Raw genomic sequence first — 22,016 nt, 5'->3', positions numbered from 1 at the left:
ATATCTGAAGACATTGCAAATGTGGTAGCTACACGTCTAAACCAATCCCTTCGTATAGGCAATAATAGGCCCTTTCATGTGATGTATGGAGTATTGCTGGAGCCCCCCCCCCCCCCCGAAAGGGGGGGGCGAAACAACAACAATTCATATTTTTAAATGGGATGCCATATAAATTTTTGTTATTTCGAATAGCCCTTTTAATAACAAATAATATTTATTTGAACATTCTTTTCATATTCTGCACAGTTTATGAAATATGACAAAAAATATTGTTCGTTAAAAGATCTTCAATGTGGGGTTTAGATACTATTAAAATCATACCATGCAATTTTATAGCTTTCAAATTTTATTATCTAGAGACGCGGTAGCGTCTCGGCGCCAAGTATATGAAAAATTATGTGTCACCGCGTATATGTACCTGGCATTGGAGCTACCACGTATCTTTTACAGGAGAGATAGTCCATTCCAACCTAACCTGAAACTTCTTCTTTCATGAATATCTCAACACGCCTGCAATATTTTCTAAATTTAAAAGCATTTTTCTCATGTAAACCGCATATAAGCTTTCGAATAAAACCAAAATCAATAAAATCGGTCCACGTTCAACTGACATATCGTAATATCACGTCACGAATCTGTCAGAAACAGTATTTTTCGTATGATTTTCTCGTCGTCAACCCTTAGCCAATAGGAGCTAAGCAAAGTCGAGTGTCGATCGTCGACTCTCGGAATCATTCGGTTCGCCATGGCTCGTCGGCCATCGAGCGTCGAGCTGCCAAGTGTCAAAAGCTTTTACACTATTGCATTATTAATTATATTTATATCAGCAAAATGTTTTCAATTTAGACTTTCTATGTAAGGGTTTAATAACAAATTGCAGCCAGTGTTGTAAAGTGTTGATCGATCTTGACTATAAGGTAAGTTGTCAAAATCTGAATTCCGAGATACCTTTGTTCATACAGAAAACTGTTTTTAATATAGATCCATATCACTAAAGTGTTTTTAATTTAGACTTTTTATGTAGAGCTTATAGAAATGGAGTCATTTTCTCATTTCATCATTAACATTTAAATTTCTTGCAGCAAGAAAAAAAATTGCAGGTATATATAATTATTTATACATTGAACGAATAAGTGTTTATAATTAATAAATTATATATATATATTTCATATATGAAATGAGAAAATGACTCCATTTCTATAAGCTCTACATAAAAAGTCTAAATTAAAAACACTTTAGTGATATGGATCTATATTAAAAACAGTTTTCTGTATGAACAAAGGTATCTCGGAATTCAGATTTTGACAACTTACCTTATAGTCAAGATCGATCAACACTTTACAACACTGGCTGCAATTTGTTATTAAACCCTTACATAGAAAGTCTAAATTGAAAACATTTTGCTGATATAAATATAATTAATAATGCAATAGTGTAAAAGCTTTTGACACTTGGCAGCTCGACGCTCGATGGCCGACGAGCCATGGCGAACCGAATGATTCCGAGAGTCGACGATCGACACTCGACTTTGCTTAGCTCCTATTGGCTAAGGGTTGACGACGAGAAAATCATACGAAAAATACTGTTTCTGACAGATTCGTGACATGATATTACGATATGTCAGTTGAACGTGGACCAATTTTATTGACTTTGGTTTTATTCGAAAGCTTATATGCGGTTTACATGAGAAAAATGCTTTTAAATTTAGAAAATATTGCAGGCGTGTTGAGATATTCATGAAAGAAGAAGTTCCAGGTTAGGATGGAATGGACCATCTCTCCTGTAAGAGATACGTGGTAGCTCCAATGCCAGGTATATATACGCGGTGACACATAATTTTTCATATACTTGGCGCCGGGACGCTACCGCGTCTCTAGATAAATGAAAAATTGTCGCTGAAAACCAAAAAAACAAAAGATAAACCTCCAATTTAAGTAAAACACTTCACGTAATAGTTAGTATGTACAAAATACAGTATATCTCTCGTGGGCCACCACGCGGAAAGTATAATTTTCATTGGAAGAGTGCCAAGTTTCAATGTCAAATGCCTTTGGCTTTTCCTTTTAAGACTTACACAACATATCCGTTTTCTGTCTATGATTACAATTATTCCAAAAAAGTTCTACCTCGTGCCAGATGAAATGAACCGGAACAATATAATTAGTCTGAAGTTCCTAAGGATTTTTATTCGCGTGTTTATGGACTCTAGCCATTTACATAAGATGAGTTTGGATAATTGAATGAAGGACCTTCGAGACGTTACCCATTTCCCAGGCAGTCGTAAATCTAACTTCACGTGATACCTTGATACATTGACATCCATTTCGACTTCAGAATCTTTAACACACTTATCTTCGAATTCCCATTTCGAAACCGATTGAACCATCGTCCACAATTCCCAACATAAAATTATATTTTCGTTTCATTATACACATCGCGCAATTTTTAAAATCCACGATTAGACATAGGCAAAACTTTTACCGAAATATACCAAACTTCGAATAATAAGTGAAAGGTAAAGAAAATAGAAAATAAAATTAAATTGTAGAATGAAATATTTCAAAATGAACAAATTAAAGTTAAATATTCAACGAAATGAAACGTCACGAATAAATTGCTGGACATTGATTTTATTCGTCATCTGTTGAACGAATAAAATTTGTTACTTCTGAAATTTTGCAGTAATTAGTACACAATAGCAGAGTACTAATTTCTAGCCTGCAGATATTTATGCTAGTTCATGTTTTGGCAGATTTCGATAAAGAATTGTGATTTAAATGAAAGTATGTCTTATCTTGTAAACAGTGTAACGTACATTTAATTGTTAATATTTGATATATTTTTATATTCATACACATCCTCATACATTTTCCTACATTATTCGCAATCTACTAATCACATTGCTATTTTTCAAACGTTTTAACAGATCGTCTGTAAGAGTGAAAATACTACATCAGAGAAAATTTCGTTTAATTTGAATTATTTATGGGAAGTTTATATGTGCTCCTATACAATTCAAAAAAAAAAAAAAAATAATAAGCCTTCCCTAGGGAACTCATCATTTTGATTTACAAAGAACAACTACAATCATTATTTTAATTCATAAAAATAGCAAGTCGATCATTCCCTCATGTACTTTATTTTTCTTTCCTTTAATTTCACATTTATTGAAACGTATCATCTGTCAACATTTTCTTTGTTAGTACCTAACGATAAATCACGAAACAGCAATGATTTATCCATCACTAAATACATTATAATTTACAACCTTTTAATGCACGTCAAGCTGCACCTGAAGAGATCTTTAACTCGAATCTGTCAAACTTGACCACTCGATGAAATTATACGATAACTAATGTCACCGTATACTTACCACGGTGATTTATCTGTTAAATCTGTCAGACCTTGATCCTGATGTTCAACGGTTTCAACGTAGCACATACTTTGCGTCAAGCGTACTGAACCTGTTCGCTACTCTAAAAAATAAAATTCAAAGGAAACGAACCGCAGGTATACAATTATCCTGCACGTTGAAATGGTTTTTATTGCTTCAATATCCCGCGATCCATGATCAGAAGTTTCCATGTGTGTCTCGTTGTGTCTCGCTAAGTTTCTGGAAACGTAATAACCCAACAATTCTGTCGTTAGATTTTTCCTTTTCCAGCGATTCCACGTAATTTCAACAATATTCAATTTTTCCTGGGGACGTTTAACAACGAGTAAATGAATAGCGTTTGGAAAGGTTTGTCCTACCTTATTCCTATAATTTTTCGCTGCAGGAATATATTAATTTGCCTCTTTATCACAGCTAACGCGACGTCCTGTCTCTGTCGCAATGATCCTGTTTCCCTGTTTACGCAGATGAGCAAAACTTTATTCAGATGATAGAATAATAAAGCCAATGCACAGCAATTTATTCTCTGAACATCTTAAATTTTTATTGCAAAGTATTTTATATTAAAAACCAAATTCTAATTTTTTATTTAACAAATACCGGTAGCTTAAGTTTTATTCTTATTTAAAATTTTAATATACTTAGAAATTTTAATTTTTTTCTTCTTTTTGGTCACAGAATTTGATTTAAAACAATGAATAATGACCAACTTCTTTAACATTAATGTGATATCTAGCGAATTTTTTTATTGATAATATGAGATACAGTAACTTCATTCATTTTAAGTTTCTTTTTAATTTTGCTTGTGCATACTAGATTTCATTAAATATAGACAGTGCTATAAACGGTATTTTGTGGCAATGGAAAAACAACGAAAAATGTCTTACTAATACAAATTATTAAATAACATATTGAAACATTAAATACATCCTATGTAATCATAGGACTGCAAGTTTTCAAATAATAGATTCATAAAGTGTATCTAAAATGAACATTCTTTCCTCAAGACAGGAACAATATTCGTTTTTCCTGAACATCTCTAAGAATTTACTCAATGACTGTATATTTTACGATCGTAAATATACACAATAGACAGATTTCCATCGAGGTAAATTTTTCCAGCAGGAAGCCATCGATCAAAAATAAGGACACCGACTAACGAGACATCATCGCGGGGAGATGAAACTAAATACAATTAGTGATATGTCGCATGTTTCCTAAGAACGCAGTTGTTCCCCGTGGTATTTCTCAATTTTTTGTCATCTGATTCACTATTGCTGTCGGTACTTCAGCTGATTGGCGAGTCTACGAAACGCGAGACGCTAATTGCTCTTAGGAACAGTGGAGAAGTCTCGTATGTGCATCGATGAACTGAAAAAAAGGCCTTGATTCGTGCGTCATGAGAAGAACATTCTCAGAATACAAAGCGTAGGATACGTGGTTTCGCGAGAAGTTTGGAAAATCGAGTCGAGTTCGCGTTCGAAAAATGAAAGGCGATCGGAATGTTTGACGATGGTAAGAAACCTTGAAGTGTCTTGACGTTATTAAATAATTCTTATCATTTTTCGGTAAACTACTTGTGGAAATCTCATACTTGGTATACCATGTTATTATTCTATTCCATGCTGTATCATTAATATTTCCTTATAAAGTTGTAAACATTACAAGAGTCAACCTGATAATCGATAAATTACAAATGGAAAAATTCATACGATTACTATAATACTACCATAATCATTGAGATCTAATAATCAATAGTATACAACAAGCTTATTTCTCTAAATAGAACTATTAAATAAATAATAAATAAGTTGTCCCCAAACATTAGTCTCATACGTTATTGACAAAAATAAACAAAAATGATTAACTAACACAGATCATTAGTTTCCAAATTGCAAGACCTCTACACGTACACCGATGTTCGATATCCGCATAACAGGCTTCAATCGTGTCCCCAGGCAATATTGTACACACCCATCTTATTTTTCTCAGTTTCTGTTTATATTGTCTGGTAAATGAAACCACTAGTAACGCGCGAACGTATGTATTCCCAGCCAATGTTTATTCAACACTTTTTGTTCATTACCACGTGTACAACATCAATTTCCGTTCTCGGCTCGAATAAGACAAGTTTTCGGGTCGTTGCGATTTAACCGCAGCTTATTCGCTCATCGACAACGAGCCTGTTCCCGCCTCGCATGTGACGTTATCCATCCACTTTTTGTGGCGTCTACTTATACACAGAGGTAACTGCCGTAACACCACGCTATTGCCGATACCAACAATTGTTCGCAGACAATTTTTTCTTCCATCCTTCCGTCTATTTTTCATACAGATTTCACGCCTGGGAACGCTTCTACACGTACGATAACACATACAATAACCGGATAATTGCTCCCTAATGCAAATCGATCGATTAGAAACGAACCTTGAACGCGACGGAACTGCTAATGCTACGTGGGGGCTCGATTATGGAAATTACACTGGTAATAAACTCGTTCATTCGGAATCCTACTTTTAATTACATTCCTCGATTGCGTGATCAATCGGAGTCCCGTTTGACGAGGATATCGGTCTCTTCATCTGTCCTATTGTTCGCGAAAATTTAATCACGTTACTTTTGTGTTCCGTGGTTCCGAGTAGGCTTGGAGTCGTCATGTTGGGAAATGTAGAAGCAGGAAGTGCGTCACGTCGAATAATGTAACTTTGAAAACCATGTAATGATATTTGGTTCAAGGTAATTATTCCGTGGATTTATTTAATGAAGGATTTTAACAAAAAATCATTTGATTTCGATTTAAATTGATCATTTCAGTTTTATGAAAACTGCTACCGAAATTTTATAATTTTAACACAGACTCTTATGGAATATACAGATTTTCAGGTGAATTTTTTAATTTAAATCAAAATGCAATTTAGGAACTTGCTGGAAATTTCATATGTTAAAAAACCCGACGTTAGAAACTATTAAAAAAAAACTACTAATTATTGATCGCGTTGTTAATAAGATATAATTTCTTAAAATCTGAAACGGAACGTAGAGAAGTTGTTTAGTAACAGACAGTTGCCACAATCATTTCTCGAGTAATACGAATACGGTGTGTTACCCCCTTTTCTTTTGTACGTGAGGAATTGCGTTTACGCACACCCTCTCAGATGGAGGGGGTAGTGTGGGACTCGCCCCTTGATTTGATATCAAGGGGAATACCCCCTAAAACCTCACGGTGGTCGTGCACCGCGCTCTAGGAGGGGCACCGGGATCTCACAGAACACTACCGGTGCTCTCCAGCGCCAGCTTCGCTATTTCATAGCGGAGCGCCCTCTCTTGTGGGGAGGAGACCTCCCCACCTGACCGCGGGCGCCACAGCCAGCGATCTCGCCTGTCCCTTTTAGTCGCCTCTTACGACAAGCAGGGATTACTGTGGGCGTATTCAGTTCCCCGCCCTACAAGGAAGACGGTACGTTACCCTATGTTAATAAAATAAATTTGATGTGCATTTTTTATTGTGCTTTATATATACATATAATAGAATTGTAAAAGATTATTTAGAAGATTTGAAGGAGAATGAAACATTAAAAGTTATGAGTTGGTCATCTGAAAATTCCGATTTAAATTTCATAGTATAATTTAACTTATAAATAATTTTAAGTAAACTATGAAAAGGTTATTTATTCAAATTAATATACAATCTTTTGTTCGCAGTTTGTGAAAATTACTCGAGTTACTCGAGTTACTCGAGCCAAAGAGACTGAACTCACTATACAGTAACGTGTCACATAAACTGGAAGTCTATGTCTTACAACTCCTTTTTTTGATTTGCACTTTTCATAAACTGTTTAAATTAAACAGACGTAGTATGTACGTATAGAAAAATCACTTATAAAACACGTCTTATAACAGGTTTTTCAAAAGATGCTTTGATATTTTAATTTTTTCGTAAATCAAAAATTATACCTAATTTAATGATATTGAATTACTTTAATTTTAAATGAAAGTACACACAATTAGAATTAAACGCGAACGAAGATTTCGTATATATGTTACTAAAATATTATAAGTGGAAAAGAAAATCCTGAAATTCCTTTTCGGAAACTCTTTACAATATAAACTTATATATATTAGTATACATTGTTTCATTTAAAGAACCATTACCGAATTACTTACTACATATCATTTTTTTAAAATCTTTATATCTCTTTTCTCGCTAAATCTATTGAAATCGTTAAATGAAATAAACTAAATCCTGTTTCAGACAGGGCTCTTCAGTAGTTTATCATGATATGAAAGGGCTAACGACGAGCACAATCCACTTTCAAACTATAACTCGCGATAATGGGCAAGATGGCACCTACATTGTGTCGCAACAGTGTTTCCTTGAGGAACAATATGCTCCAAAGATAGGTGGACGCCGAGGCTTGAACCGTTTAAATCAAACTTTCGCTTCATGGATAATCATTGGGCGTCTTTCACTCGGCTACGGGAAAGGTGGAAAAGTCGCGTAACGTGGAAAATCCCTGGACGTCATAGTGTGTTGACATGCGCCGCAACTGGGTGAAAATGGAACGCCAATGACGGCAGTTGCATTCATGTGATTTTCACTTACAACGATAAAAAGACTCGTTGCCTGATTACGTCTATCGCGACCGTTACGACGCAGGTATATACAACAAAACAAACTAGGTAGGTGGTATTATTAAGATGGTAATTTTAAGGGGTACTGTTTTATTATTATCATTTTCCAGGCAATCTTTATGATTATTTTCCAGGAAAAGTGATCGACATACACTTCTGAAATTTGGTAGGTTTATTTGTACGTGTATATGTAATAGTGTGTTAAATTTACAATTGTTGTGCTGAATTTATTTCGATATTATAAATAATATTTACGTTAGGTGAAATGGACCTAGAATGTTAACTCAACTGAGTCCATTCTAATAGAATGTGATTACGGCGAGCGTTGAGGATAGAAATATTATTTAAAAATTGAGAAAATGGTGACACTTTAAATTTATGCCTCCGATTTCTTTACGTTATTTACATTCTTTGTAGCTGGAAGAAAGTAGTCATTTTTAAAGTATAAAAAATATCTTGGTTCTAGACATAGCTTGAAGTGAAATGCGTTTTTTGAGATATGGCATTAATATATTTGAAAGTATGAAGATTTATTTGTGAAGATTATGAAGATATTCGTGTTCCATCAGTATAACAGAACGGTTCCTTATTGAAAGTATTATCTGTTTTCACAGTCTCTCTGCAGAATTACCTACTGCATGGTTGGTCATCTACTTCCTGATCAAAATGATCTTCTTATCCCTCCATGAGCTGTGAAGAGACTATACCTGGAACTTCAGTTGAAAAATTCGAAGATAATCCCACCAGTTGCTTGGTATCTTCTACTTCAATGGCATCTACAGCAATCTTTCTTATTAGAATAAATAAATAATCTTCCAGTAGTTATATCTCTAATGTTTAGATAGTTGAGCAACTTAGAATGAAAATACCACAATTTATACTCCTTTACTCAACAATGAACGAACATTTCTTAATCACAGATTCTGCTATCTTTCGTTTACACGTTCATGAGATGGGCAAATACAAGTTTTTAAATTCTGCACACGTTTAAAGTAAAAAAAAAACGTTTTCTCTATCTTTAATACTTCAATTTTTCTGTAAACTTATTTAGGAAAGATTAGGATTCCTAAACCTGACCAGTAGAGGTTAGGTTTCTATAATATCACTTGAGCTACAACTCGTCTCTTTGTACTTTTGTTTCCTTTCCTCATTACTATGCCTTTACTAATTTTTTCTACCATATCGTATTTATTTTGTTAACAGAGAGTACAATGAAGTTATAAAAAGGAGCGATTATTTATTATAACCTCACTTCTATTGTTCAATCATGGTATTACGCATAATACCAGTTGTTATTACTTTAAATACGCACATCAATCGCACATATAAGACAAAAAGTTTTCAAATCAGCGTAATAATTTATGTAATATCATTTAATTTATTCTCAATAAAATATTAAATGTATCATAACCTCACTTCTATCGTGCAACCAAGTTCTACTACCAATTTGTTAATACTTGAAATAGGAAAATAAATCAAACTATAAGATAAAACGTTTCTCAAACAATGTAATTATTTGTGTAATATCATTTAATTTATTTTCTATTAAATGTTAAGTACGTCATAACATGGTTAATATCGAATTTCTCATCTCTCTAATGCTGTACACTATTCACACGCACTCTGCACTCTTTAACGCCTCGATTTACAATGGCCGCTCTTCGCTCAGTGTAACATTTAAATCGAACTCATACTTACCAACATACTGTGAAAAATACTGTTTCGAATTCTATTTTACTATATCACGTTGGTAATTATGAGCACGTTTTAAATATGTTGAACTGAACGAAGAGCGGCCATTGCAACTTGAGGCGTCAGAATGTGCGGAGTGAGTGTAGTGTGGAGCGGTGGAGTTGATAATCGATTTAGAGCCAGATTCGCAAAAGTTAGTGTTGGATCGATGATTGAATTAAAATTGAAATTTTCGAACGACATCAGTTATGGATGACAATACCACCAAGAGTTGATGCTTTTCTAATATACTACAATTAAAATTGATGCTTGGGAGTTGGAAAACCAAACGCAGATAATCAGTGCAAGAATTACTATATCTTCTTTTTTAAAGACTGATTTTTACAAATTCAAAGAAGCCTGATTTGGCTTGGCTTATGAACCTTAGTATACATTAGTGTTTTTAATATTTTTTAAATTTCATCACATGATTTAGATACAAATTGACGTTCGATTTGCTTTATAATTTGATTCTATTCTTGTCTTGTTGTACATTATTCATCTTTCTGAATATTTACTGTTTCCTTATTTTACTGTTTTACCAGAACTTAGTATAAATTAGTGTCTTTAATATTTTTTTTTAATTTGAACATCAAATTCACGTACAAATTGACATTCTATTTGCTCTAAAATTTGTTTCTAGTTTTCTCTTAGTGTTGCATATTTTTGTACATACCGATCGAAGCCAAAAATCGAAAATGGATTTATTTCAAATAATAATGCTCATATTAATTATCTGCATTATTAATTTGCTCTTAGCATATTCTAGACTTAATAGTTTTCTTTTGTATTTGGATCAATATACTACCAATGAAACTGCTGTAGAAAGCTCCTCTTACCATATTTACAATTACACCAAATTTATGAATTATTCCAAGTTTTTTTAAAGTTATATAAACATTGAATATTAAAGCTGAACAAATCACTTCTGAATACTGCGGAAATGAATATATCCGTTATGTCACTGTAATCAATTCCAAAGTGCAGCGATCAACACCCGAATCGATTGCAACTGTTCAGGAAAATTCACTATAAATATCTTGGAACATGTTATACGGTAAGCTGGAAAATTTGGTCATTACTCGTGAAATAATTAATACCCATACTTTGAATGCAATTTTTTATATAGTAGGTAGATTTAATTCAAATTCGACACGTATCCAACTGACAGCTTCTATTTCTTTACTTCAATTTTTTTCGTTTCTTTTATCTACTTCTGCTACTTCTTTACTTTCTTTACGTAAGGGCACGAAGGGGGGCACAAGACTGTAAAGCTCCTAAAAAGAGAAACATTTTTAGAAATTCTTTAAAGGGACTCTATACGATGAATCCATTTGAGACTTTTACCGTATTTTATTAGACATTTAAACAAACAGAAACTGGTCTCATTAAAAAGCATCTGCTGCTGTTTGGTTAAAACTTTATGATCAGGGCGTATATTTGAAATCAAAAAACGAAAAATATTCTTATACTAGATACCTTTGGCTATGTCTTGACATAGGATCAATTCAATTGTTCATAAAACTAGAAAATGGTAGACATTCGAAGGAAAATTTAAAAATTTTCCTTCAATATAGAAAATGTAATATTCAGTATAAAATACGCTCCGCATTTTCCTTTATATGAGAATTATTACCTCGTGCAGTTTTACGACTCCCCTTTCTTTCTTTATTAAGTCTCTGTCTTTTGTTATTACTTTTCATTTTACTCATCGTGTGTACCTTTTCTTACCTCAATACCTGTATGCACGAACATTTTATTTAGAGAGTTTGTATGTGTTGCGTGCTGGTGATTGCTTTTTCTTGTGCTTTAATGTATGTGAAGATAAACTTACATACCCATGCCCATATTACTTTCAGTTTCCTTGAGCGTAAACAGGGGTGTAGGCGTTCCAATAACTCAACGCTCCCGCGTAATCGTACGTCGAGGCGTAATACAGGATAGACTATATGATACGCGATTAAATCACACACTTAATATCGTGCGGCTCAAAGGAGCAATCGGCTGACTACTTTATTCGATGCGATATATATATTATTTCGAAGGGGGTGTGCACTACGTGTTTTCCGTCCCAATAAATTACATTCATTACGACATAAGTGAAACACGAAATACAAAGTGAGAAAAACAACTCTGAAAATCTACCAGACACGTTCTAGAATCGTCCAAAAAAAGAATGTAGAAGATCTTCAAAAGAAAGGGAGGAGGACAGGGTCAATGCAAAATGTTTAAAGCGATTCAATGTTTCAAGGAATTGAGAATCCTATATCTGGAATAAATATAAAAATAAATTAATAATGGCAGGGTTTATATGTGCTAATGAAATCACTAGAGGCAATTGAAATTTTTGTTACTTGATGGGGAAGACTCAAACTCGTTTCATCCACACTTTTATCTTGGTGGTAGTATAAATCATGATGTAACAAGTATGAAGATGTGCATAGATTCAAAAATATACAAGATATCAACAATAGTAAAAATTTCTTCATAAAGGCACACTTTTCTCAGAAACGGTTAGCCCGATATTAACAAAATTTTACACACTTGTTTTTTAATAGTAAGACTTAATTTAGACCGAGAATTTTTTTAATATTTTGATTTTTAAAATAGCTACCACTTCGCAAACTTTTCCACTTTTTTTTTCAACTTTCTAAACAATTCTCTGTCTGTCCTTAGTCCTACCATTTCTGTACATTATGTAAAGTGAAAAATTAAGAAAAATCAATTAGGTCTAGAGATAAGTGCACCTTTGTACCAAAAACCTAACTTTTCAAGAGACTTGATTATCGATATAAATGTTATCTAATCGTATTTCTTTTATAAAAATCAATTAACACTGTTTTTTTATATTGTACTGTCTTTTTTATCCTAGAAAACAATATTCCGGCCTTCCACAAATTTGACTGTGCATTATTATCTCTCTATTTTTTGTTACCACTTCCAATGCTCCAAATTAAATTCTGATTGCACAGGACTGTTCGGAATCGAAAAACACGTAAAAATCGTTTTTATTATAAAAATGATAACTTGGGCGATACGTTTATAGCATATTAATTACATATCTTGGCACTTAGGGCGAAACGCTGTAAATTTGCCTGGCAGTGAATGAATTTTAGTCTAGCACGCCCGTACCTATTCAACACATTTCCAAAAATGTTTCTCTCGCCAACAAAATACACAAAACAATTCTATCGAATACTTCGATTTCTTTTAGCATCCAAAGTCACACTTTCCTTATCCATGTACATTCAAATTTCTAAGACACCCTGTACAATAAAAAAGCATGCGTCGCTCACAAACGATAATTTCAATCGCGTATTCTTAATCGTTCACTTGTAGCAGATGAAATCTCATTACACCAATGTACGGATATGTACGTGTAACGTATCCGTTAGGCATACCTAATGTCCTGCAGTTAATGTTTATCGTATTAATATTCACTATAGTGGATGTGTAAACCGACGGGATCCATAAGTGGCTGATTAACATGTATTCGAGAATTGCCCACAGGTAAGTAACGCGATCCAGCGCATAATGGTAATATCGTTTGATAGTTAATTAACCAATCTGCAACGTCATACAGTTTCATAAATCGCTGATTTAATTAATCCTTGTTGAACAGGATTATCAGGGATATGGAGGCAAATGGGCGGCACGAATCGACGCATGCACTTTGCTTCGTGCACTCGACTTTGAACTCGTAAAATATCTTTGCACCGAAACTTTAAGATTAAATGAAAGGAAACAATTTAATAGCGTTTCAATTACAAGTGAGTCATCCACGGATAAATGTTTCAGCGTTTCATAATTGCGCTCTTGCCCTGACTCCATTTTCCTCTGTCCTCTTCAAACTAATATATCTATTCTTCGATACCTGTTTTCTTTATTTATGAGGTGTTTTCCAAAAGGGGATCTAGGATTTTGTTTTCCAATATCAAAATACGTTTGTCAGCGTAGGTGTTGAAGATACTTAAACATCATCTTCAATGTTTAATTGTGCTCATGTGTGCTTTCTTTTAAAATAAACAAAACTGGAATATATTTCATAACACCTGTTGGCGCCAGGACTTAAAACTAATGTGTAATCTATGTTATTATTTTAATGCAACATGGATTTTCAATTAAAAAGTCTGAAAAAATTCTGAGAGATGTGTCTCTTTGTCTTGCATATCTCTGATATTCTCTAATAATATCAGTGAAATCGGATAAAATTCTGTATTGATGTTTCCACCTCTTTACCCCTCTCCCCTCAATTGAAATAAGGACTTGAAACTTGTCTTTTTGCAAACTCGTCTAGTATAACTAATTCTATTCAGATATTCAGATTGATATCTCACAATCAGCATTATCGTCTTAACTATATGTAGAGACTTTTGTAATACTTGTACCAGTTATAATCCCCTTGTTTAATTTTATTGACTATAATAAACTTGTGTTTTAAATTAATGTTACCTTCTTTCTCGTATTCCTAATAACGATATTTCTATATTATCTGGAATAATTAATGGGATCATAGAATTCATTCATTTCATTTGTAAGCGTTATATTATGATCTGAAAAGTGGTTTCTGCAACTCCATAATTAGAATTATAAAATCACTTTATTAGATGCAATTGAGTAACCATTAATAACAACCGTATGACTGACGTTGGATTTTCCTTTTACCCGCACCTTATGATCACAATATTAATGTAAAAATGCTTATCTAGTTCAACAGTTCTAAATATTTATATTCGTCATACCATACACAATCATTTGTAATTGTTTTGAAGATTTTTTATTTTTATTATTAAAAAAAGAGCTTATTTAATTTTTTAAAAAAGAACATCAATCATTACTACGTTGCATATATTGGTTTTTCAATTTACCTGTTTCAAACATAATTTTTCAATACAAACATATTAAAATCTAGTTACATATAATTATGTAAGATTGATCTTGAATATTCGCCACATTCTATCAAACTTGCTGAAAAGATGCAAAGTCACTCATCTCATTATGTTTGCATCGATATGATAATCAAATTCAACAAATTAAAACTGTGTTTTGCGTGTCAAAGGATTATTATCAGTTTCCGTATACATCTCAATCTGTTCTAAAAGTAAACATCATTAAGATAAGTTGAGATTCATAAAAAAATGACTTATTACAAAAATTTTACCAATGGCCAATATTTCAACTGTCCACAGCATTTTTTAATTAACGAGTTATTAAATTAATTATGAAAGATGTGTTCAAGCATAGCAAAAATCTTGTCTATCAAAATGATTGAAAAACAATGAAAATTGAAGCAATAGCACATATTTTTGTAAAATATTACAAAAAAAAAACGTATTTTTCTTCTTAGGAAAATTTAATTACGAAATGTATGTTTATTAACTCAAAGTGTTTATTCTAGTAGACATGATAACTACATGAATACTGAATAGCCATCCGGACATAATTTTATTTTTTTTTGTTTCAGACAAATGAGTTACGAGATACCTCATTTTCAATTTAAAACAAAAATACAACTTTGAATGTGCAAGAAACTACATTGTGCAAGAAACTACATTATGCACGAATATAAAAAAGATTGAAAATAAAGTTCATGTTATAATATTTGCTGAATAAAATAAATTCCTATTTAGGTTCAATTTTTATAGGCACGTTCGCGAAGATTTTATTTTGCATAAAGATCCGCAGTCTAATTATTAATCTTCGTGTTCATAGTAGAAAGCGCCGAGGAAAAGATAACCCTATTCGTGTTGCTCGAACCAAGAAGATTACATTTTCATATCGAGTTTTGGTACTGTTAAACACTATTCGCAAAATTCACTCACAAGGTGTCCAAGTGAAATTAGATTAAGCTCAAGCAGCAAAGATGACTCAAAAGGGAACATCCTAACAACTACTGAAGTTAGATGAGATTCTTAAGACACGTTCTCGATGACTTGATTAACGAAATAGGACCTAGATATTTAGTTCATCATACTCTTTTGAATTAGTGCGCTAGAAAGGAGATGTCCCTAATAGTTAATAAGTAGGATTGATTATAGGTCTTGGTATTGAAGAGTGAACCTCTAAGAGTACTGTATTAAATTCTAGTAAGAAACAACCCCACAAGGAAATGTTTTTAATAACGTTTAAGATTGGAGTTGACTCAAGCTTCATCTACCTTCCCCGAATGAATCGGACAAAGAAAAAAAGGGGTAGTTCTGGCAACATCAAGTCTCCTGGCTCGTTTTTAATGGAAAGTAACTAACTTGTTTAATTATTTCCAGATCTAAAAGGTTATAGGCATTATTCTGTCCCAAAAATGTTTGTGTTGTATATTGGAGTATCTCGCACTAAACGTCTTATTGTTACATTTATATGTTAGATAACCTGATAGTGTTACCTCAAGCTTCACTATCAAGAAAACCCCAAAACGAAAAATTCTTAACAACGCTTAAAACTAGAGTTAAATAAGTCTTCAAGGTCTCAACCTCAATAAATCAGACGAAGAGAGGGGTAGTTCTTGCAGCATCGAGTCCCCTGGCTCGTTTTCGATGGAAAGTAGTTAACTGGTTCAACTATCTCCAGACCTAGAAGGTCGTAAGCATTATTCAACCCCAAGAGCTCGATTGCGCGAAACGGATGGTATACGATCTGAAAAGAGAAAGAAGGAAAACCACGCGGAACGGCTAGAAAGTACGAGTTCCACGCGTATGCAAAACGAACGGCAGTCTGCCCGTGGACTTTTTTTTTCACAGAAGAAACGAAACGATTTCATCGAATGAGGTCTGGGTGAGTTCAATGCCTCTCCCTCTCTCTTTTCATCCGTGGAAAAGACGGCGATGGTTGCGGTGGTCGGCTACCGAGAGCAACACATGCATCGACACCTCCACGATTACTCATGTCCGGGCGAGGCGATCAACGCGAAACAGAAAGCAATTCGACCTCGGCCGGAACCAAACTCAAGGACCAATTATCCAGCTACTGGTAGATCGTTTTGCGATCTAGGCGTCACGCGGTGCGGCAATCGGTAGACAAAAATTGAAAAACCAACTAGTGGTGTGACAGAATTGGCCATTTTCGTTCGAAGACATTTTCCTTAGGGCGAACTAAAACTGGAATAGGAAGTGTGAGGGAATTATTGTGTTTTGTCCAGTTTTACAATCTCTAGGAAACAATATTATCATTTTTGTTAATATCACAATAAAATATCAGTATGAAGCGAATTCATAAATATACTATTCTCTTTTATTCTCATTCTATGATCCATGCACATTTATTAAAAATTTTCAAAAAATAGTGTGAATCACTAGATATGTTTAATACAAAGAGTCTTAACTATTGAAGCAATTTTATAATTGAACTTTTTAGTTTTTGAAAGTATATATTATAAATTATGTATTAAATAAAATATTTCAAAAGAAGTATACATCCGAAGAATTAAATTTTCAATTACATTTGCATGCGAATAATAACCCAAGTCTCACAGTCCCCTAATACTAATATATTCTGTTTCCCCCTTAATGTGTTAACCAATGTCTCTACATTATATCGCACAATTTATATACATACAAATACGTATTAAAAAAGTACGATACTCTTAATAAAAATATCGATTTATTATGTCCTCTTTCGTAAATTGATGCAATTGGCAAATCTACATCCAAGTGTCTCCAAGATCTTAATCCAGAGTTGACTTTATAAACAAGTTCTCGAGAAGTAGACAGACTGACCGAATTCAGACGAGGACACCGCGACTTCAACCTAATCGATTACCGACACGTCGACGAAAACGTCTGGCGTGATTCATGAGAGATTTGCGAGATCGCAGGTATCTAAATATAGCTCAATGGAAAAGGTGATGTTAATGTCTTCTGCGTGTGGATTACAGGGGGATTTACTTACTTACGACATTTTCTCGGTCGTTGACCAACATCCACGTTTTCCTCTACGAGGGAATTATATGAAATCTGAGAATATAATTGCACGCGATGCAAATTCACCGTGTCGATAGAGCTTCATACTCGGTGATTAAACGTAGTTTTGCTCGCGAAACGACTACGCTCGGCGATTGAACGTAATCATCCACGGTGCAATGAAATTTCAAGAATTAGACGATGTTAATTACATTTAGACCTGATGGGAACCATGGAGACAGTGTCAAACATTATCACAGGGTGAACCAGCCTGGTTGATTGGTCAGGATCTCGCAACGAAATTTTAAGGATTGGGGGACGTTAATATTAATCTAGAAAAAAAATAGAAAAAATAGCCTCCCCGTATATGCCTGGCACTGGCGCTACCGCGTATCTTATACTCGAGAAAACGCGATTCCAACCTAACCCAAAACTTCTGTCATAAATATCTCGTCACGCCTGCTGTATTTTCTAAAACCAAAATCAATAAAATCGGTCTATGTATAACTGAGATATCGTAATATCATGTCATGAATCTGTCAGAAATTGTAGATTTTTCTTCTGATTCTGATTCTTATTCTTTTCATCGACACTTAGCCAATAGGAGCTAAGGCCGTTCGTCGATTCGTCGACTCTCGGAATCAGTCGGCAAGGCTCGTCGATCGGAATTGTAATATGGCTGTCACTCATGCCGCTCGTTCATTTCTAACTTCTAACTGTCAGTTTGGATTTGTGACATTTGGTTTCTTGCAACAAGACTATCTGACATGCTTTGTGCGTACTTTTGAAAACTCAAAGGACTGAAACTGGAATTATAATACAATAAATTGTGCGTTACCAATAGTGGATCTCTTTGTACATTTTCCCACTTTATTTATTAACATTTAAATTTGTTACAACAAGATTTTCTGCCAAGATTTTGTGCATACTTGTGAATTTTATTCTAATACAATAAATTGTGCATTACACATACTGGATTTCTTTCTTTATTTCTCATTTCATGTTTAACATTTCAATTTCTAGCAACAAGACTTTCTGCCATGCGTTCTGTGTGCTGTTGAAAACTTAAGGGACTGAATCTGGTATTGTAATATCATAAATTGTACGTTATTCATATGACATTAATTTTATTTGTAAATAACACATACAAACCTTATTTTACTTGCTAATTAATATAGAGCTTAAAATAAAAATGCATTTGTCTTTTATTGTAGTAAGCGTAGAGTCTACAATATACATAATGTGTCTGAAGCCAGATATAGGAAAGAGATCAGCTTCAGTTCTTTAAGTTTCCAAAAGTATACAGAACGCATGGCAAGGTGTCTCACTGCAAGAAATTTAAATGTTAAAGATGAAGTGAAAAATGAAAAAAAGAAATCAACTATTTGTAACGCATAATTTATTGTATTAGAATAAAGTTCAGAAGTACGCAGAACGCGTGGCAGAAAGTCTTGTTGCAAGAAATTCGAATGTTAAAGATAAAGCGTAAAATGAAAAAAGAAATCCACAATGCACAATCTAAATGCACAAATTACAAGCCAGGCTGGAAGCCAAGCATTTGACTTCCAGACCACGGACATCTAGGCAAATGTCTAAACAGTCTCAGTTTGTGGTTGATACACTATTTAGCTTCTTCATTTCACCGCCAAAGTGCGGAGCAGTCAGTTTACATGAGTTCTCATTAGGGTCCGAACGTCTGCACTGTTGAACACAGCATTTTAGCTGCGCATAGTTGGATAGCACCGAATTTTTCATTGTGTTATACAGTGCCGCCTTTGCACTTTGCTGGAAAGCACCTTCATGTACTGGCAGCTCATTTCGATTTCACTTCTTTTTCTATTTTCTTTAATTTTTTTAGGGGGATCTTCTATTTTTCTATGATTACTCTTTAAGTCCTCCACTTTTTCATGTACTTGGCGTAATTTTTTTACTTTTTAGATTTAGATTCGATAAAAACCATAGAGGCAAAACACTATCACAGGGTGAAGCAGATTAAGCATTTAGCCAGGACCTCATAACAAAGTTTTAAGAATTAGGGGACGTCAATATTAATTCGATTTAGATTCGATAAAAACGATAGTATTTATAAAAATCCCTTTTCTTTTTTTAATTTCTACCACCACTATAGCTACAAGAAAAATTGATTTATAATAATATTATCAATAATATTCTAAAAACATAATAGTGAAAATCATAAAATAATTATTTTGTTTAAATATATTTATACGAGGTGAGACAGCTAAACTGGTATAGAGCGATAATGCCTAAAGTATCATAGATACAAAAAAGTCTTACAGGAAAAAGTTAGAAGGTTCGAAGAGGCCTATCTTATATTGCTTTTTCTTTATCCAGATGCTGAGACTGCATCAAGGTCACCGACACTTTTTTAAATGGAACCATGGGATTATGTTTACACATTATGAAAGGCGACGTTAAAACGAATCCATCGACCTATAATACATGGCCATTCAAGGTTATGCATTGATCGATTTAACCCTTCAACAACAACGCGACATTCAGTGCCGGCCATATACTTACGTATAGTTAATAAAATTAAATATTATTTCCTGTTCACTTGTACATTACTTGTATTAGTTAAGCCAGTATAAGAAAATCAGTTACATTTTTTATAAATTTACAATATACGTAATAAGATGTGAAAATAGCTTTCCTTAATTTACTATAATTAAAAAGTTACTTATATTTTTATAACGAAGTGCCAAGTTTTCTGTGAACACATACTTAAGTACATATCGAAACGCCTATATTGTCACATGTTTTTTTAACTCATAATTATAATACATTAATATTTCGTATGTAAACCCTTATTTTTGATAACTGCAAGCACACCTCCGCGGCATGGATTCATTTGCTGAGTGTTTCGGATCATTATCCGTTTGATAGTTCCATTTCTTTGGCATGTATTCTTTGGCGAATAGAAACAATACATTTTTTACAATATCCAAATATACGTATCGGTCCATGATTCCAGTTATCCGATGAATAGGACCTGTATCTTTTACTGTCATAGCCCCCCAAACAAATACCGATCCACCACCACCTTTTACAGTCGGTTTAATGCAATTGTTATTAAATTCTTTTCCTTTGCGACATCTCACGTATACTTTGTCATCAGATCCAAATCGATTAAATTTTGATTCATCTGTAAAAATTACTCTGGACCATTGCTGGGGCGTTCAGTTTAAATGTTCTTTCGCGAAAGCAATCCTAGCCCGACGATTTTTTTCTGAAATGAACAGTTTCTTTCTGGCAACGCGTCCGTATAATTGAAACTCATTAAGTCTTCGCTGGACAGTTCTAATACTTCTTTTTTTATGAAGATCCATTCCATCGTGGATGGCAACTGCAGTTTTGAATCTGTCCGTTTCAGATAATCGGTGAATCTTGCGATCAGTTCTTTGATCAGTTTTTCGAGGTTTTGCTTTACGAAGAACATTTTCTGATGTTCCATGATGCTTAATATGTTGTAAAGCTTGATGGCAAGCCTTAACGGATATTTCTAATTTTGTGGAAATCTTTCGGTAGAACATTCCATCCGTCCGAAACTGTTGTACTAGTCGCCATTGTTCTGGCGTGATATTTTTTCTTTTACTCATCACAGCACTATTGTAATACGTCTAACTGTAAACACTGCTGAGCAGATACTGGTAAATCTAGAGACGTGGTAGCGTCTCGAGGCCAAGTACATGAAACATTATCCGTCACCGCGTATTTATGGCGTTGAAGCTACTGCGTATCATTTACAGGAGAGATGGTCCATTCCAACCTAACCTGAAACTTCTTTCATGAATATCTCAACACGCCTGCAATATTTTCTAAATTTAAAAGCACTTTTCTGATGTAAACCGCATATAAGCTTTCGAATAAAACCAAAATCAATAAAATTGGTCCACGTGCAACTGAGATATCGTAATATCATGTCACGAATCTGTCAGAAACAGTATTTTTCGTATGATTTTCTCGTCGTCAACCCTTAGTCAATAGGAGCTAAGCAAAAGTCGAGTGTCGATCGTCGACTCTCGGAATCATTCGGTTCGCCATGGCTCGTCGGCCATCGAGCGTCGAGAGTTGAAACAGATGTCATCATTTATAACCTGTCAAGTGTCAAAAGCTTTTGCACTATTGCATTATTAATTATATTTATATCAGCAAAATGTTTTCAATTTAGACTTTCTATGTAAGGGTTTAATAACAAATTGCAGCCAGTGTTGTAAAGTGTTGATCGATCTTGACTATAAGGTAAGTTGTCAAAATCTGAATTCCGAGATACCTTTATTCATACAGAATAGATCCATATCACTAAAGTGTTTTTAATTTAGACTTTTTATGTAGAGCTTATAGAAAT

The 22,016-nt window shown here is 33.8% G+C and overlaps 3 long non-coding RNA genes across 8 annotated transcripts; all 3 read left to right on the top strand.

Annotated features, from left to right (window-relative positions):
• Nucleotides 1–4,006: 4,006 nt before the first annotated feature.
• LOC128895113 (uncharacterized) lies at nucleotides 4,007–9,678 on the top strand. Of its 4 annotated transcripts, none has more exons than XR_008461710.1 (4): nucleotides 4,007–6,852; nucleotides 7,098–7,253; nucleotides 7,648–8,052; nucleotides 8,138–9,678. It is a non-coding gene; the product is annotated as an uncharacterized LOC128895113 (long non-coding RNA). The 4 variants fall into 4 exon arrangements; XR_008461712.1 differs by having other exon boundaries at nucleotides 7,098–8,052; nucleotides 8,138–8,193; nucleotides 8,642–9,678; XR_008461709.1 differs by having other exon boundaries at nucleotides 7,098–8,052.
• A 138-nt stretch (nucleotides 9,679–9,816) lies between these two features.
• On the top strand, nucleotides 9,817–15,272 carry LOC128895108 (uncharacterized). 3 transcript variants are annotated; one of them, XR_008461701.1, is made up of 4 exons: nucleotides 9,817–10,815; nucleotides 13,205–13,268; nucleotides 13,381–13,528; nucleotides 15,223–15,272. It is a non-coding gene; the product is annotated as an uncharacterized LOC128895108 (long non-coding RNA). The 3 variants fall into 3 exon arrangements; XR_008461702.1 differs by lacking the exon at nucleotides 15,223–15,272 and adding an exon at nucleotides 13,653–13,903; XR_008461700.1 differs by lacking the exon at nucleotides 15,223–15,272 and having other exon boundaries at nucleotides 13,381–13,903.
• Nucleotides 15,273–15,342: 70 nt separating this feature from the next.
• LOC128895110 (uncharacterized) lies at nucleotides 15,343–16,960 on the top strand. The gene is made up of 2 exons (XR_008461704.1): nucleotides 15,343–16,430; nucleotides 16,493–16,960. It is a non-coding gene; the product is annotated as an uncharacterized LOC128895110 (long non-coding RNA).
• The last annotated feature ends 5,056 nt before the right edge of the window (nucleotides 16,961–22,016 follow it).

This window comes from Hylaeus anthracinus, unplaced genomic scaffold (genome assembly GCF_026225885.1).
Source record: "Hylaeus anthracinus isolate JK02 unplaced genomic scaffold, UHH_iyHylAnth1.0_haploid 4, whole genome shotgun sequence".
Taxonomy (NCBI): domain Eukaryota; kingdom Metazoa; phylum Arthropoda; class Insecta; order Hymenoptera; family Colletidae; genus Hylaeus; species Hylaeus anthracinus.
The sequence above is the reverse complement of the archived record's forward strand: the minus strand, read 5'-3'. Positions and strand labels throughout refer to the sequence as shown.